This window comes from Bos mutus, chromosome 6, assembly GCF_027580195.1.
Source record: "Bos mutus isolate GX-2022 chromosome 6, NWIPB_WYAK_1.1, whole genome shotgun sequence".
NCBI lineage: Eukaryota > Metazoa > Chordata > Mammalia > Artiodactyla > Bovidae > Bos > Bos mutus.
In genome coordinates, this window is record NC_091622.1 from 50,502,498 (window position 1) to 50,510,667 (window position 8,170).

At 43.0% G+C, this 8,170-nt stretch overlaps 1 pseudogene; it reads right to left on the bottom strand.

Moving 5' to 3' along the window:
* Nucleotides 1-4,882: 4,882 nt before the first annotated feature.
* On the bottom strand, nucleotides 4,883-6,997 carry LOC102279672 (polyadenylate-binding protein 4 pseudogene; annotated as a pseudogene).
* Nucleotides 6,998-8,170: the final 1,173 nt, after the last annotated feature.

The following is an 8,170-nucleotide window of genomic DNA, read 5'->3' on the forward strand; positions in this document are numbered from 1 at the left end:
TTCCACAGCATCATCTTTCAGGATTTGAAATAGCTCCACTCGAATTACATCACCTCCACTAGCTTTGTTTGTAGTTATGCTTTCTAAGGCCCACTTGACTTCACATTCCAGGATGTCTGGCTCTAGGTCAGTGATCACACCATCGTGATTATCTGGGTCGTGAAGATCTTTTTTGTACAGTTCTTCTGTGTATTTTTGCCACCTCTTCTTAATGTCTTCTGCTTCTGTTAGGTCCATACCATTTCTGTCCTTTATCGAGCCCATCTTTGCATGAAATGTTCCCTTGGTATCTCTAATTTTCTTGACGAGATCTCTAGTCTTTCCCATTTTGTTGTTTTCCTCTGTTTCTTTGCACTGATCACCGAGGAAGGCTTTCTTATGTCTCCTTGCTATTCTTTGGATCTCTGCATTCAGATAGGAATATCTTTCCTTTTCTCCTTTGCTTTTTGCTTCTCTTCTTTTCACAGCTATTTGTAAGGCCTCCCCAGACAGCCATTTTGCTTTTTTGCACTTCTTTTCCATGGGGATGGTCTTGCTCCCTTTCTCTTGTACAATGTCACAAACCTCCATCCATAGTATCAGGCACTCTATCTATCAGATATAGTCCCTTAAATCTATCTCTCACTTCCACTGTATAATCATCAGAAATTTCATTTAGGTCATACCTGAATGGTCTAGTGGTTTTCCCTACATTCTTCAAGTCTGAATTTGGCAATAAGGAGTTCATGATCTGAGCCACAGTCAGCTCCCGGTCTTGTTTTGCTGACTGCATAGAACTTCTCCTTTTTTGGCTGCAAAGAATATAATGGCAATGAAACATGTAAAATATCATGTAGGAAACGAGCTGCCAGTCCAGGTTCGATGCACGATGCTGGATGCTTGGGGCTGGTGCACTGGGACGGCCCAGAGGGATGGTATGGGGAGGGAGGAGGGAGGAGGGTTCGGGATGGGGAACACATGTATACCTGTGGCGGATTCATTTTGATATTTGGCAAAACTAATACAATTATGTAAAGTTTAAAAATAAAATAAAATTAGAAAAAAAAAAAAGAATATAATCAATCTGATTTCAGTGTTGACCAACTGGTGATGTCCATGTGTAGAGTCTTCTCTCGTGTTGTTGGAAGAGAGTGTTTGCTATGACCAGTGCATTTTCTTGGCAAAACTTTATTAGCCTTTGCCCTGCTTCATTCTGTCTTCCAAGGCCAAATTTGCTTGTTACCCCAGGTGTTTCTTGACTTCCTACTTTTGCATTCCAGTCCCCTATAATGAAAAGGCCATCTTTTTTTGGTTGTTAGTTCTAAAAGGCCTTGTAGGTCTTCATAGAACCATTCAACTTCAGTTTCTTCAGCATTTCTGTTTGGGGCATAGACTTGGATTACTGTGATATTGAATGGTTTGCCTTGGAAATGAACAGAGATCATTCTGTCGTTTTTGAGATTGCATCTAAGTACTACATTTTGGAATCTTTTTTTGACCATGATGGCCACTCCATTTCTTCTGAGGGATTCCTGCCCACAGTAGTATATATAATGGTCATCTGATTCAAATTCACCCATTCCAGTCCATTTTAGTTCACTGATTCCTAGAATATTGACGTTCATTCTTGCCATCTCCTGTCTGAGCACTTCCAAATTGCCTTGATTCATGGACCTAACATTCCAGGTTCCTATGCAATATTGGTCTTTACGGTATCAGACCTTGCTTCTATCACCAGTCACATCCACAACTGGGTACTGTTTTTGCTTTGGCTCCATCCCTTCATTCTTTCTGGAGTTATTTCTCCACTGATCTCCAGTAGCATATTGGGCACCTACTGACCTGGGGAGTTCCTCTTTCAGTATCCTATCATTTTGCCTTTTCATGCTGTTCATGGGGTTCTCAAGGCAAGAATACTGAAGTGGTTTGCCATTCCCTTCTCCAGTGGACCACATTCTGTCAGACCTCTCCACTTTGACCCACCCATCTTGGGTGGCCCCAACACGACATGGCTGAATTTCATTGAGTTACACATGGCTGTGGTCTGTGTGATTAGATTGACTAGTTTTCTGTGAGTATGGTTTGTGTGTCTGCCCTCTGATGCCTCTTGCAACACCTACTGTCTTACTTGGGTTTCTTTTACCTTGGACGTGGGGTATCTCTTCACGGCTGCTCCAGCAAAGTGCAGCCGCTGCTTCTTACCTTGGACGAGGGGTATCTCCTCACAGCCGTCCCTCCTGACCTTGACTGTGGAGTAGCTCCTCTCGGCCCTTCTGCGCCTGCGCAGCCACCGCTCCTTGGACTTGGGGTTGCTCCTCTTTCCGAAGCCCCTGACCTCTGGCATTGGGTAGCTCCTCCCAGCCGCAGCCCCTGACCTCGGGCATGGGGTAGCTCCTCTTGGCCACTGCCTCCGACCTTAGGCGAGGGGTAGCTCCTCTCAGCCACGCTTCTGTGTGGTCCATCGCAGCCGCCGAGCCCTAACCAGGAACAAAACTTTTTTCGGTGTCCACTTTCCACAAAGTTTTAATCACTTTCTGTAACAGCCACTTGTAAGTCAGACCTACTTTTTTTTCCCTTTATAAAATGTAATTTTATTTTTTATATCTTCTTTATTAAAAATATACATCCTACTTCTTTATTAGATTAGCAGACATTAATACTAGGTATTTAATATAGAATATTTCCCAGTTTACATGAATCTGAAATTTATTTAGGTTAATTTTTCTTGTATTTAGAACTGTTTGATTTGTAAGCACTTACTTTTCTTTAGGCCAATTAAATTAGAACTCATTCACAACTTCAACAATATTATCAGAAAAAAAGCAAAAGACGTAACATTGAGGTATACATAAATCCAGACAGACAGAGATCTTATTGTTTTCTGCTTGAGATTTAAAATATCTCTTTAACACCCTTTTTCTTTTTCTTGCTTGAAGTTCTAATTTGCCCAAGGCTGAAGTCTCAGGCAAAGTTGGCTGTGTATTTCAAGGACATGGAAAGGGTTAACTTCAAGCTTTTCCTTAAGCAGCCCTTTTAACAAGCTAGTTGTTTTTAACTGCATATGCAAAAAGAATTTTTTTTTGTGCAGTTTCCAAAAAGAAAAATTTCTCTCACTGTGTTCAGTCATCAATCACACAGTGACAATCATTTATAGGCTATCATAATGCATCCCTCCTCCCAAACCCCCAGGTTTCCTTAACTGTTGCCCCCTTCCTAGGAGCTTCAAGGAGGTGATCAGTCTCCTCTTCTTCCTGTTGGGGTAGGACTTGACTGGGGACTGGCCCCAGGACCTTACCTGTGGCCATTCCTCGTGAGTTGGTCCATCCCTCCAATGAATCTGGTCAGGGCTCGGCCATCCAGAAAGTCAGAACACCAGTCTGAAAGAGAACCCAGAATACTATCAGGTGGAACACCTCCTTGTTTGTCTCAGGGTTCCTTCACTCTAGCCCAACTGAGCCACCAGTCCATTGACTCAGGGGGCTGGCATGGTTGGAATCTCACTGAAGCCTCCAGAAATGTTGCAGAAACCAGTACTTGAGAAACCAAGCACTACACTTAGAGAGTTGGAGAACTCAGGTTTATTACAGCAGGGCCAGAGGAGTTGACACTCCAAGCTCTGAGCTGCAACAAAGGGGTTAGAGAGTTTTTATGCACATACAGGCATGATTAAATCAGTTTGCAGGGCTGGGTGATTGCAAACAGCAGGACAAGGGTTAGTGAGATAAGTTCCAGTTCCTAGTATTGTGAGTCCCCACTTTCTGAGACTGTGTGATTCATGGCCTATGTGATCCAGATTTTGCAAGGAGCAAGCTGAGTTACAGAGGCAAAAGGAGTAGGAGGCTATGTAAAAATTTAACTTTTCCTCTTTATGAGAAGGAGATAATGGTGTTAATGACTGGTTGTCAAGTAAAAAAGGTAACAACTAGTTTGATTACAGATATATTTTAAAGGTATGGCCATTGGATCCAAAGGATTTGAAGTAAAGGTTAAGGAAAGTGAGAAACTAAGGAAAACTTTTGGATTTTTGTCTGAACAATAGGGTTAAGTTTGGTGCTATTTCAGCCACAGGAAAATATGGGACAATTAGATTTACTGTTTTTCTTCTTTCAAATATCCTCTGGGTAAAGGGTGATAGCAGGCTGAATTAGTTAGAGGATCTTTTAGGGAGTCTGTAAAATAGATGAGAACCTCACCTGAGGATTTGGAACTGAAAGCATTGTCCTCTACATTTAGGCTGGATACAAACATCTGAGACAGCAGGGAAAGATTACTGCTCACATTCGGCTACAATAATATTCAATATGGCAACCCACTCCAGTACTCTTGCCTGGAAAATCTCATGGATGGAGGAGTCTGGTAGGCTGCAGTCCATGGGGTCGCTAAGAGTCGGACACGACTGAGCGACTTCACTTTCACTTCTCACTTTCATGCATTGGAGAAGGAAATGGCAACCCACTCCAGTGTTCTTGCCTGGAGAATCCCAGGGACGGGGGAGCCTGGTGGGTTGCCGTCTATGGGGTTGCACAGAGTCGGACATGACTGAAGCGACTTAGCAACAGCAGTACTATTATTATTTAAAAGGAATTTGCTGATTCCAGTAATTAGGAAGTAGGTGGAGAAATCTGGCTTTAGTTACATTTGATTCCAGGAGCTCAAATTATGCCAATAGTTATCTCTCTTTCTCTCTCTCTTTCTCATTCATTAGTGTTTCCATTCTCTTTTTTTCATTCTTTTTTTTTTTTTAATGGAGATTTTTTTCTTTATTGAGAAACTTAAGACTTGGGTACATCAAATAAAACCAATTTCTTGGGGGGAAAAAAAAATTAAAACTCACAATAGAAAAAAAAAAAAGAAAGTTAACACTGTCTGGGCCATAGCAGAACCCAGAGAATACATTCTTTAAATTGAAAAATTCTAGGTGCTTCATAATTGACCTTTTGATACAAAATGAGCTAATAAATTTGCAAATGGGGTTCTTGGTGTTGAGGTCCATAGGACAAGCTAGGAAGTCTTCAAACCTTGAGCTGAATTCCATGAGAGTTTATTTGGCTTTTGAATCGGTTCATCCTTGTCTAAGAGGTAGCAGCAGCAACAGCGTCCACCTTCTGAGCAGCTTCTTTCTTGGCATGATAAGCCTGAAGGACCGCCACAGCCTTCTCCACCTTGGAGCAGAGAGACTCGGGAGACTCCAGCATGTGCAGCAACTCCGAGCTGTTGATCTCCAGCAGCATCCCAGTTATCTTCCCAGCCAGGTTCGAGTGCATCGTCTGGATAAGTGGGAACAGATGTTAACCCAGCATCTGCTTCTGTTCCTGAGCGGGGGTGGGTTGCTGTGGCCAGCATGGAGGCAGTCAGCGACTCCTGCCCCTGAACATGGACTGCAGGCGGGGGTGCCTGCAGGGGCTGGATGGCAGGGTGAGGACTGCGGATGCTGGAGGCATATTTGTAAGGTGCAACAGCCCAAGGAGCAGTGGCAGCAACAGCAGCACGAGGCGCTAAGTTCTGCACAGCTGTAGGAACACCTCCAGACTGGCAGCTTTTAGTCAGCCCTTGCTGGGCGGCACCAGCCCCACCAAAGTCCATAGCCAAGCGGTCAGGGCACTCAGACCTGACTCTCTGAGTGGTAGTAGGGAGGCCGCCAGAGGCTGGAGCATTACCAGTTGGAGCCAGATGGTGAAGAGCTGGACGAGGCCCAGACTGGTGTATAGCACTTGGCATTCCTTGGAAGCCTTGAGGTCTCCCACCTTGCTGCAAGTGTGGATTAGACCTCATCTGTGCTAACTGGTTAGGTGTGTAATACAGAGGTCTTCCCTGAGTCTGTGGAACTGCTGGCACAAAGTAGCCCCCAGCTGCAGGCAGGAACTGATTTAAGATGGCATTGGTGGGCAGTGCCCTCATCCCAGCCACCTGCTGCATATACTGGTTGGTCAGGTGAGCCTTTCTCTCCTCCTTTCTCTGGGCCAGAGCGACATACAGTGGCTTGGAGCCCACGATGCATCCATTCATCTCTGTGACTGCTTTGGTTGCCTCTTCAGGGGACGAGAAGCAGACAAAGCCAAATCCTTTGCTTCTCCCATCCTCCAGCATCACCTTAGCACTGGCGATTGATCCAAAAGGAGAAAACTCTTTCCTTAACTTCTTGTCGTCGATGGTTTCATCCAAGTTTTAAATGTAGAGATTCACCCCCTGATAGCGACTAATCCTCCCCTGCTTCAGCTGTTCAAATTTTCGCTTTAACTCGGCCTGCCACTCCACTTTCTTTTGTGCACAGCCAACGAAAATGACCTTCCCAGTGATTTCTTTTCCATTCATCTCTTCCACAGCCTTATTGGCATCCTCGTGTTTTTCATAACTCACAAAGCCAAAGCCTTTGGATTTCCCACTGGGATCTCTCATCACCTTGACACTTAGGGTCTTACTAAACTGGCTAAATAGCTCTTTCAGATTCTCATCATCAACCTTTTCCCCGAAGTTTTTGATGTAAACATTGCTGAGTTCCTTGGCTTTGGCTCCAAGTTCAGCTTCCCGCTCTTTTCGAGACTTGAATCTGCCCACAAATTTTGCGGTCGTTGAGGAGCATGCCGTTCATCTTCTCAATGGCCTTGTCGGCAGCCTCCTGGGTCTCAAAGTGGATAAAGGCATAACCCTTAGAACCGTTTTCATCACACACCACCTTGCAGGACATAATGTTCCCAAAAGCAGAAAAAGTATCATAAAGTGCCTTGTCATCTATAGAGTTGTCCAGGTTCTTGATGAAGACGTTTCCCACACCAGATTTTCTCAGAGACGGATCCCTCTGAGACCACATGATTCGGATCGGCTTTCCCTTAATTACATAAAAGTTCATGGTGTCCAAGGCCCTCTCAGCGTCGGCCGGCTGCTGGAAGTTGACGTAGGCATAACCCAGGGAGCGGCGGGTGATCGTATAGCGGCAGGCCCAGATGGACAGCACAGGCCCCGCAGGACTGAACTTTTCATACATCATGGCCTCGGTGACGTCTGAGCACAGGTCACCCATGACCTTTTTATTTATTTATTTTGCTTCAGGCTACTAGGCCCGAAAGTGGTGGAGGCTGCAATTACCTGGGGCTGAGAGCTCTTTTTTTCATTCTTACTAGGTTCTGTTTCCTGGTGAATATCGCCTCTGTGATAATAAAAAGTTCTTGTAGAAAATGATTGCTAATAAATTTACATTAATTATATTCCTTCTTTGTAATCATAAATATTTTAGGAGAACACATACATACACATAAATAAATAATCTTTGTTTTGATATTTTATTTAACCCTCCAAAAGACTTTTCTGGATCCCACTTGTCTTAAGTATCCCTTCTGAAACAATATTGATCAATATTTCAGGACTGTTAAGATTGGTCTGGAATGAGAAATGTGCCCAGTTTTTGTCCAGGAAGAATGGAGCACCATGATTGAAAAATCCACCCTTACTGTAAAATGGCATGGAGGAAATTTTCCAAGTTTCCAAAGAAAAGGGAATTGAAAAGAACTGTCGGGAGCAACATTATTATAACTACCACGTGTTTATAATAGTTTTCATAAAACTCTTTTTTTTCATATTTTTCCAATTATCTACTTCTCCCTGTCAAAAAAATAATTGAAGGAAAATGATACTGTTGTCTTTTTGATAGTTAAACATTTTCTATGCTAAGTGAATGAATGTAAAGTGAATGAACCAACGAATGAATCATCATGATTCTTCCATTAAGAAGAAAGATAATACCAAAAATAACTATCACAACATATGTTTTACAGATGTATAATCTATCTTACATATTCTTTGGGAGACTATTTTTCTTATAAAAAGAGATTTAAGCACATTTCCTGAAGGGTCTAAAGGAGAATAAAAAACCCAAACAATAGTAGTAATATTAACAGAGTTTGGACAAGAAAAAAATTGATGAACTATGATTTTTATTATGTGAAAGCATGACATATCACTTGACTATCAAAAATTGCCATTTGCTTAATTTCCTATTAACTAGAAGAAATTAGGCTCATATTAAATGGATTTTCCTGGTAGCTCAGATGGCAAAGAATCTGCCTGTAATGTGGGAGACCTGGGTTAGATCCCTGGGTTGAGAAGATCCCATGGAGGAGGGCATGGCAAACCATCCCAGTAGTCTTGCCTGGAGAATTCCAATGGACAAAGGAGCCTGGAAGGCTATACAGTCCAT